The sequence below is a fragment of the Ischnura elegans genome, chromosome 4, assembly GCF_921293095.1.
Source record: "Ischnura elegans chromosome 4, ioIscEleg1.1, whole genome shotgun sequence".
Classification (NCBI taxonomy): domain Eukaryota; kingdom Metazoa; phylum Arthropoda; class Insecta; order Odonata; family Coenagrionidae; genus Ischnura; species Ischnura elegans.
This window is the reverse complement of record NC_060249.1, coordinates 85,393,767-85,405,193: the sequence shown is the minus strand read 5'-3', so window position 1 is coordinate 85,405,193 and position 11,427 is coordinate 85,393,767.

The following is an 11,427-nucleotide window of genomic DNA, read 5'->3' as shown; positions in this document are numbered from 1 at the left end:
ACAGAAAATCCTCGGAGTAGATTTAAAAAAAATTTAATTTCAATAATTTCCCATTGAGCAACCCTTGGGCGAAACCAGCTTTCCTTTATTCTGTCCTTACATAACACGAAGCACTGTTACAAATAAAATTTCAGTGTTGAAGTTTGTTGAACGGTTCAACGACGGTTGAAATCGCGATTGTTCCTTGTCCCCATTCCGCTTACATTTTCGCTTGACAATTTTTCAACGTCCATTATAATAATCAAATGCGTTTGCGGAGGTGCAGGTGGTTAGGATGGAGCTCAATTTCCCCTTAATGAACTGTGTCAGATTACTTGCCGTATTGGTTTACATTCGCAGTGCCTTTAGATGGATCGAATGTCGCTAATATTTCTCTCCGAAAAACGTCTCAGATTACTTTTCCATATTGGGTTACATTCCCGGGAGTCAGGGATGTAGAGCAACGTGTTATCTTCTAAATTAGTTTCACATTACCTTTTGGTATCGTATTTTATTTCGAGAGAGGCAGGTGGAAGGTTATCGTAAGACTTAGGAGGATGATGTATTCCAAACTTAAATGGTAGGTATTCAACCAATGAGCACCAATTTTTGTATTTTATGTCCCCATGCCAGAGGAAAACGTGGAGTAACTTCTCCACTCTATCCAAATATTTCTATCTCCATCTAATCTTTGATGAAAGTAGTAGTCTGCTAACCTGCCATTGGTTCATTTGCTCGAGATCGCGAAAAAATCTTATTTTCCTTCACGGTTGCGCAGCTAAACATCGAATTCGTAACTAAGGTACGTGAAAAGTCATTCATTTTCTCTCTAATTGCTCCAGTGAAGTGCAATCACTCGATCACGGAGTTGTTTCTGTCGTCAAGAAGGCATAGAGAAGGTAAGTTGTTAAATACCTTTTAACTAGACAAGGGAGTACCCAGAATCAAAACTAGAGGGGGGCAAGCCATGGAGGCTCAAATTGTTACACAGATAAGGTTAAGGAAATTAAAGTGTCAAGAAAATTATAACAGTGCTTTATCATTTAAAAAAATTGTTTGCTCAAAAATAAAATATTTTTATATTATTTTTGTAAGCACATGTTTTATACTTAATATTTATAACAATTTTCTTGGATTTAGAGAAAATTTGATCAAATTTTTTGTTTTGAAGTAAGTACATTTACTTTTGCTGCTAGGGGGGGGGGGGCAGCTGCCCCCTCTGGGTACGCTCATGTAACTAGATTAGGTAACATAGAAGATATCGAGTCACTGCAGTGGAACATCCTGCAAGCCATTCAGCGTCCGTGTGTTGCTTGGGATAGAGTAGAGATAATCGCGATCTCGAATTACTCCAGGAAGGCAGGCTTTCAGGAAGGCAGAAGAGAGATGGATTCCAAGATGCAGCGGCGGCGCCAGGGGTGGGCCAGGGTGGGCCCGGGCCCACCCAATTTTTTTCGGCCCAACCTCTGGTCCACCCAAATAAGACGAAAGAAGATTGAAGGAGGCGAAAGATTTATAACATCATGATAATGAGCAAAATTAAAAACAGGGGCACAAATGCATTGTCTCCAAATAGCAATCTTTTTGGAAAACGACAGTAGAGATTTTACCTCTAAATTTCGTCCCTTTAATTAACCATGCGAGCTAAAAGACGGCGCTACATGAAACAGGAGATTTTCCGGCTTTTCATTTAGTTCCACTACGGGCACGCCGGTATAGTCGTCATTCGGGATCCATGCTCTCTCGATTTCCAGGCGAGTGCTATGGCCATTTAAACCAAAGAACTAAGCCAATAGAATGGACTGCATGATGCTGATATAAGATTACCTGCCGCTAACAGGTATTTCTGGAGAAAATATGATGGAGTTAGAAGGAGTGGAAGATGAATAAATGCCGGTCAGATGATCACGAGATGGACTTTTTGATTAAATGAATTTTTGGTTTGCACAATAATAGCAAATGAAAGAAATCAAAGTCAAAGAAAAGCTAATTGTATTATCCTTTTTATAGGAACATCCTCAACACAATTGAGCAACATTATGCTAAATATCCTCACTAACATCGGAAGATATCGGTATAATACAGGAAGAGGTACGTTGTTATTTCAATTATCATTCGCCTATCCGAGGAGGTGATCTGTGCAATTCGAAATGGCACCATCATTTTCTCCTAATACCTATACAAGCTATAAAGAGGATTTAAAGGGGCCCTGGGCGATACTTTACACACATAAGCGAGTATAATCGAAGATATTTTTGTTGAAGAAGTATGCAATGAGAATTACCACTTTAGAAAATAGTTCGCATAAATTTTCCAAGGTTATTATCACAGGAAACCAGGAAAGGTAGCCAAGGACCCTCCTATTGCCTTTAAGAATATCATTGGCTATGCTAACTATTACTTGGCTCCAGAAGTCACGCTCATGCATTCAGAGATTGATGTTTCGGCAAAAATTCTTTTTTACAGTAAGATAAAATATCGATAAGTTCTTCTTGAATTAAATTTCAAATTTAATAGATAAGAAAAACGTAAAATTTACTATGTCTTACATGAAGGACATAGTTATAAGGATAAAGCTATACCAAATACCAAATAATATTTCGAGACTTTCTAGAGTCTCGTGGAAGTGCTTTGTCTAGTCTCGTCAAAAATTGGTCTCGTTTCGAGTCTCGCGACAGCACTAATCGAAACCCCCAATAGGGAAGTCATTATTTTTCCTGTTCCGAAAAATTCGTTGTATAAAGGTTTTACTATAGTCATATTTTTTGAAAATATGCATTAGTCATTGTCTATTTCTCATTTTGGGGTTTTAGGTTCAAAGGTTACTTTTTATATTAGGTTTTTTGACCATTCAATGATAATTTTGCTACTCTTGGAAGTCGCAGCGCTACAATGCACAGTGTAGACATATTTATGCATAATGTCAATACTTAAGAAAACACCATCGAGAGGAGCAGCTCTTTGCTAGTTCAGTGCCAGTCTACTACCCACGACTCACCAAGAAGATACCTATGGTTGTCCCCAGCTGTGGGAATTATGTTGCAATATAAGTAGCGTTGGAAATATTTCGAAATGATCTCTCCGAAATGGGAAATGAGAAGATTTAAGGGTAAATAGTTAGATGGACAAATTTTGTGCTTCAAAAGGAATCAGTATCATATGAAAGCTGGGAAATCATTATAACCGTTACTAGCGAATGAAAACCATTGTCATGTGAACTATTTCTTCGATAACATCTAATTTAATGGAAATAAAAGAAGCATATGCCCCATTGTGAAATTCAGGTTGTAGCATGATCAGAATAAAGCAAGCATGATACCAGGTAAGCTGAATTGTGTGGTTTATTGCAAAAATGTGAAAACATTTGAAATACCAGCACTTCTAATACGGCTATTTTGGCTACTTTGACAAACAGGACACAACATTGGGGCCATAAAGCCGAATTTACTTCACACTGATTGGTTATTTTCTATTAGCATTTCACTTGGCTTGCTCAACTCTCAATAAATGGCTAGAATAAAAATTGCTCGGTACCAGATGATAGTAAAAATACAAGTTGTTGAATCTTAATAGCTCAGCTGGTAAGACAAAGATTTAGCAGACAGCTCAGTCTTTTGTTGTATTCCATGGCTAAAGCGAGATCGCTTTTACTGTCACTTGAAAGTTTTAAGACCTGTAAAGAATGAAGCAAAAAGCAAAAAATATAATATTATGTTCCAAGATATTGTAACTATGGGAAGTGAAAAATGAGTAATTTTCATCAAAGTAATCAAATTGCTTCGTCGATACCTTAGACTTGTAATTAACGGAACATTTTATTTTATGCATAAACACAAGCTTAATTGGTGGTTATCCACTGCGCCTTTCTTTTTGGGTGTAATACCCTGTAGTGCATCAGCCAGAGTGGAATCCATTCTACGTTACCGAAAATATTGAATTAAGTCTTAAGTGTTGGAGCTGTCACGTTAAGCTAATATCTTTCAAGTGCTTACATCAATTAAATTCTAATTAAAACTGTGAAGGTTATTTTTAGGTCGGTTTTGTACCGAAAAGGTGAGGTAAATTTATGCAAAGTCACGTGCACAGGTGCAAAGTCATTCTAATCAATGCTGAAATTCGTCAAGAAAAAAAAAATCATTTGGCTCAAGCGAAATTTGAATCTGGATATCCCAATTGGTGCCAGGTATGCAACCGTTTACTACACCGGTGTAACTTCTGGTAGCATAACTGGTCGACAATTGTTAGGCAATGGTGCACCTGGTAGCATACCTGAATTACTTAACCAGCTGTTGAGAAACACGTGTTCGGATCCCAAGTTTCGGATTCGGATCCAATTGATTTTTCATAGGGAATTTCACCCATGGTGTCAATAAAATTTTTAAAAAGTTTACTTCCGCATTCAGGACATAATGGTAAAATAAACTGACATAACGAACTGGAGGGATCGGGTTGGTGTGGTGGCTAGAGTTTTGGCTTCCCACCCCGTGGGCTCGCATTCGAATCCCGGCGGTGGCAAAGAATTTTTAGACACTGTCCGATCCCTGCTTGAATGTTGTGTGGAGGACATTTCAAGGACAACACTACGTCCGTCGGATGGGGCATTAAGCCATGGCCCCCTTGGCGCCTTTCGTTAAGAGCAGGCTAATGCCGACGTCAGTTCTCTCCACCCTTCCTTACCTACCCTTCCCTCATGGCGCAAATGACCTCAGATGTCGGTCGCCTCCTTCAAATACTTTACCATACCATAACGAACTTCAAAAATGAGAATGTTAACTTTGGCTACAAAAGGATGTTTCATCCAAAATGTTTTTACATATGCTGTTAAAGATACCTGAAGATTAAACATTGTCAAAATTGCGGTCAAAAATCTGAAATTTGTAGTTTTTAACGAACATATTTTTGTAACGTCCTATGAAGAGGTGCTAATCAAGGTTAAATTCCTTACTGAACTAATATATTTAGAAAAATTATTGTTAATATAGTAATTTTATGAACACATAATGAAACCTAAAAATTAGGAAATGAATAAGCACAGCCAAGAAGAATTTAATTTATTTTTTAGATAAAATAAGAAAAATTAATAGGCGTCTATTTTGGGAGTTCGCTGTATTCCTTAAAAAAATCACATTTACGTGTTCGTAAGGAAAACAAGATGTTTGAATCTTAAGCCAGTTAGCGATGAAAATGCAAGGGAAGACACGTCTGGAATGGGGATCTAACGCACTGCATTTAATCCTGAAGATGGGCCAATGAAAATGAAGAAACGTTGTTCAGCGAAAGCGTCTAAAATTCATTTTCAACCTATCGCACGAAAATTATTAAGGGAGAGTTTTTATCACAGCTCTGCCATCCCCATCAGTAAACAGCTCATATTAATTATATCATTTCAGTTTTAATATTTCGTTCACAAAAAAATGGCCCGGATAATTGACCCATGAAACCAAGTCATATAACCGGTTAATTCAGCCCATCCATGCACAATCCGCTGCATCGGATGCCGTCCAAATCGAGTGAGGTCCCTGGTTCCCATGGCGAGAGGAAACAAACGAACGCGGTTTGGCGAATCGTGTTGAGAGGGAGAGGAGAGGGCTGCGGGGAATACGATCGTGGGGTTGGGAAACGAGGAGAGGAAGGGGACACCCCCTACTCCAGCATACCCCCAGTGCACACGCCCGGTGGCGGAATCCCAACAATGGAACCACAGAAGGGGGAGGAGCGGTACGGACAGAAACTATTGGACGGCTGCCTAGTTGGGAAGAAAGAAAGAAACGAAAATGAGAAAAAAATTAAATAGCAAACCTTGCAGCGGCTATGTGAATCACAGAGGGGGGGTCATAGGAGGGATTGCACTATGATGTAAAGGGATAGTGGAGGAGGGACAACAGACAACAGTGCGAGAGGAGGATGAGAAGGGAGTTGGAAAGTTTACGCGCGCCCGCGGCTATGGAAAACAGAAATTCGCTAATGCGTTGGACAGCGTCTGTGCTTTCCGCAAACGCGCGGTAAACAAGAGTGCTGTTCCTCCCTTCCTCCCATCTGGTGAGTATGTGGCGAACTACTAAGCCACCACTCCCCCACCCCCTCCACTTCCTACGGCCACCAACACAACCACGACCGCCCTTATTCCGTACTCACAGGACAGTCTCGCTGGAGTGTGTGCGCTTGTGTGAGGATCGCAGCCTTTCAGTGAGGGGCACAGGGAGATGTATACGTGTGTATATAGGCTGCGTGGCAGGATGGGGCGCTCCAAATGGCGGCGTTGGGTGTGTTGACGCTGGGTGACATTCGAGAGTGAGACATGCACTCGACGTCAAGGGCGTCGATACCCCAACGCATATATACGTCGAGATATTTGATAGTCCTCGTGCCATGTCAACAGTTTTTTTTTTCTCAGCTCCATTGAAATAAAATAAAGCATGACCATAGCAGCCGTGGGAACAGCGGTCGTTCGTCTGTAGGTATGTATAAAAGAATATGTATTCCCAGGCTCTAATCCAGCGGTCTTCAACTCGCGGCCCCCAGGCCTCATGCGGCCCGCCGGCTAATTTATTTCGGCCCCTAGAGGCTAAAGAAAATATTGTATCGCGCTACACAATATAAAATATATATGGACACACTCGTCAAAAACAAACAATGCAAAAATCGAATTGATTGATTGAATTTTTTAACCGATATAACTTATCTCACTTTGAAATTTTTTAAATTTTAATGATGTGGTGGTAAAGTGACGTGGAGAATTGTGGCCCTCCGGAGGATTTGGAATCAATTTTTGGCCCTTGGATTAAAATAGGTTGAAGACCCCAGATCTAATGCATCATATATCAATCATCCAATAATACTTAATCAAGAAATCTATTTCATCATCATGCTTTTGTTTGTTGTCTTCCTCCGTAACCGTATTGTGCCATTTATAAAATTAAAGTAATGCTGTGACAACTGGCGATTATTTTTCGAAGGAATTTGCTACTCAATAAATGTCCCAAATAAACTAACTTTCCAATCAAAATACTTCTTCTCAGCTCCAGTGAAAATAATAAATAAAACATGACCATTATAGCCGTGGGACCAGTGGTCGTTCGACAATAGGTATTTATGAAAAAATGTGCATTGCCATCCTCTAATCCATTATCATGTTTTCATTTATTCTCTTCCTCCGTAACCATTTTGTGCCATTTATAAAATTAAAATAATGTTGTCATAAATGGCGATTATTTAGCGTGGGAATTTATTACTTTATATCGGTCCTAAAATGATTAACTTTCCAGTCAAAATAAACCTTCTCAGCTCCATTGAAAAAAAATGAATAAAACATGGCTATGACAGCCGTGGAACAGTGATCGTTCGTCTATAGGTATGATAAAAAATACTATCATTACCAGCCACCAATCCATGACCATGTTTATCTTTATTCTCTTTCTCGTTCACCGTATTGTGCTATTTATAAAATTAAAATAATGTCGTCGAAAATGGCGATTATTTTTCGTGGGAATTTATTACTTTACATCGGTCCTAAAATGGCTAACTTTCCAATCAAAATAAATCTTATCAGCTCCATTGAAAATAAATAAATAAAACAGCTATGACAGCCGTGGAACAGTGGTCGTTCGTCTATAGGTATGATAAAAAATATTATACATTACTAGCCACCAATCCATTATCATGTTTATCTTTATTCTCTTTCTCGTTCACCGTATATTGCTATTCATAAAATTAAAATAATGTCGTCGCAAATGGCGATTATTTTTCGTGGGAATTTGTAACTTTGAGTAGATCCTAAATAAACTAACTTATCATTTAAAATACATCGTATTTACACAAAAATTCTTTAGATTTAAGCAATGACAAATTTACATTAATATAATGAATACTCACAATTAAAAATATATTTATAGGACATGTTTATATCGCAAGAGTACCATCTAATCCCAAGTCTCGAATCGGAAAGGATGAAACATTATTATGCATTACAGCCTCAGTGCTAGAAACTATATCTTATATTTCATTGCTGGAATGGAAAAATCTATACGATCCATTTCTAATTGAGAGATAGTTTCCACATAATCGATTATACACGATTTATGATCGTACAAGTCCATATTCAAGTGTGATACCTCCACCATACACTATATTCAGAGAATAGATTTGAGGATGCATTCTCCCGTCAGCCCTTAATAATCTAGTGCCTTTGACAGCGCAGGTCGCAAACAGTATTCTCGGTCGCCACTACCCTTCGAATGAGCTGGCACGGGAGGCCGCCGTATGCGCTCGAGTCGAAATTGATGACGTTTGCAGACGCATCGCCATTGTTAGTCCCATGGTGACGAGATAGGACCGAACTAGCGATGACAAATGAAATCCGAATCAGTAGAGTCAGGCAACAACACGGTCGACGGAAAATGAGAAGGCTCTATTGATTTCGTCCGTTACGAAAGCTTTACACTGCCGTGAAACTTGGAAGATTTCTGTTTCACGAGTTCGTGGTATACAGGAAATGAATTCAAATGAAAACTGAGGTGTAATGCGTGATGCAGATTGAACATACGAGAGAAACAAGTCAAATGAATTAGATCACTATTGACTTTTCACAGTGGGTTGCTCTCGTATCGCTGGAAACTCAACGGATACCACACTTGTGCGACTGAGTACGTACTTGCAAAAGTAATAGATGATGGAGAAGATCCTTTATTCGATCAACACGTGTATATTATATCTTTGCTAGCTACATTCCATGGGAGGAAGGAGATAGCTGGAGTGATAGTTAAAACATATTTTTCGAAGTATGTTTAATGTGACCCTTGCTTTATGCTTAAGCTAGATATTTATTATGTTGTCTTGTTGCTTTTAGATAGATATTTTACTGTCACAATGAAGTATATTCTTTGAGAGATCCCCTTTAATTCATAACTATATCCTCTAGCAACAGATTCCACATGGAATCACGTATATCGCATACCTATATTGTTAAATAAAACTAATAATCTTTCTGGATTCTAACAAAAGGCGTAGCATTGGTTAAAAGCAGTGGAAAATAGCCTACTTGGGATATCCTAATAGAAATTTGTTAATTAGGAACTTAACGGAAATGTGTTTTTATAAAAATTGTTTCCATGCCAAAGAATAACTCTTAGTTTCTACTACTTTCGCGGTTAGAGCAAGCTTTTAGGCGCAATAGTGTTCAAAAACGTCGATAGAAAAAAAAAACAATTTTGCTGAATGATCAATGCAATGTGAAATTATATTTAAACGAGTTTACATAGTTTACGAGTGTCAATGCATTGAGATTTTCTAAGTATAGCGCACACTTTACCAAACCTCTTATTTATGAAGCACTGGAATTGGGAACATCTGGAAACTATTAATAGGCTCTACCCATGATGACCGAATAAATTTACAATTTTAGAGTAAGTAAACGGTCAATGCGCGCCTGTTTGACTAGCGAGTTACCTTTGATGCCGCTACTTTATTTATTTAAAGGAAAGTCTATTATTTACAATTTTAACATTTGCATATCGATTAAAAATATATTTATTCCTTGCCTGTTAACGGAAGAGTGAAAATTTGAGCTTCCATCAGTTTACACTCCGTTTAACTTCGACATATCCGTTGATGCGATTGATGAAATGTTAAAAGAGAAACGATAACCTGCAGCGCAATAGAGTCGAGAACGAAATTCGTCATGAATTTAAATAATATTTCAATTATGGCTGTTTGGAAGTTGAAAAAGCTATTATGGATTTAATTCACATCTCATTTTAAGTAATTTAGTGACTTTAAATATTTCACTTGCATGGTAGGTGCACGAAAATGTGATTTTTGAGTTTAAATTCACCTTACCTCAATACGAAACTTCCCAAGTTTTTGAATGAAAAATAACAGCAAGAGAAAGACTAGGAAATAATTTTTAGAAGCATCACGAAGGCTGCACGTTTCGTCAAAAACTGCTACGGGCGAACAGACAGCGTTACGCAGATGTTAAGCGAATTAGGCTGGGAGCCGCTGTAGACTCAGAGGCAGCGCGGTAGGCTTAGATTGCTTGAACAATTAAGAATGGATATCTTTAAGAGCGAGATACGGATAACATAATATCAGAGCCACACTATATTTTCAGGTCCGATAGAAGCGATAAACTAAGACACATGATCTCTGCATTCTCTTCGGGTTTTCACCGCGTCCGTTGGGTTTTGGCGACAACAGTTTCGCTGACGTTGCAGTCCCGAAGAGAATGCAGAGATCATCTGATCAACGCCGCGAAAATCTTCGAACCTACAACTAAGACAGGTGTTTTGCCGAACGGATAGATATGGGAATTCGTTTTTCCCCGAACTATAAAGGATTATCATAAATGCTAGTCCCAACTTTGTAGTGCACTTCATTTTTTATGCGTAGACGGCTGGTGTCCTAAGACCCCCTGCCACACGCCTTTTAGGCGGCTTGCGGGGTATTATGTGGGTGTAGATATGAGGGGATGAGCAGCCAAGGGGCACAAGTGACATTTTCCTCAACTTGGTTGGGTAAACTTAATTGTTAGAAGAAATACACAAAAACTTGGTTGCCAAGGTATACGAGTGAGTCTCTGCTCTGTTCTGACATCGAGTGGAAAATCAATTGCACAAATGAATATGTAATTAATCTCGTTTGTTTTCTGTACCTAATTTCTGTCCCTAGCTCTGTTCAGAAAAAATAAATTTCTTGTACCCCTTGGCTTTGTACCCACTCATATATGAAATATTTTCAGGCGTGGTAGAAATGCGATATATCCGTGATAAAATGTAAACAAAAAATGGTAATTTCCACCATTAAACATATAACTCCGCTCCCAGCATCGGTTTCGACACTATGTAATTTTCAAGTCTTCATTTTCAATTTTTACCTTAAAAATGGCAATTTTTACCTTAGTGTATCGAAAACATAGTCGGTGGTGGAATTATACATTAAAGTACGGAAATTATCATTAGTTGTTAACATTTTATCATGGAAACATATTATGCAATTAGTGAATAGCTGCAAAAAACATTCTCGTCAAAGTGCAACAAAAATAGCTTTATAATTTGGATGCAGTAGGTAATTCACCATGGGATTGATATCATGTTTCTGCGACCTCACCGAGCTTTCAGCGAATGACTGGGAATGCTATCAGTATATTCAACTCGCTTATCGTACGAAATGCATGACTGAATTGCCTTGATTTTGGTTCCAAGCTGCTTATCTGCGTCTTCACAAATCACTGATTTTAGCCATATTGGAGAACTGAATTAAATGAAATATACTGGATAATCAATACCGAATATAAGAAATTGGTTACTAAAACAGATTTTTTTGCTTTTGTTTGGGAATAACACTGGCACTGCTGCTCATGGTGGCTGATGTTTCTATATCTGTGGTCTCTCTAACCCCGATTCGTCCTCAGTGTTGAATCCCCGTTGATGACTCGCAGTTGGACAGCCAAAA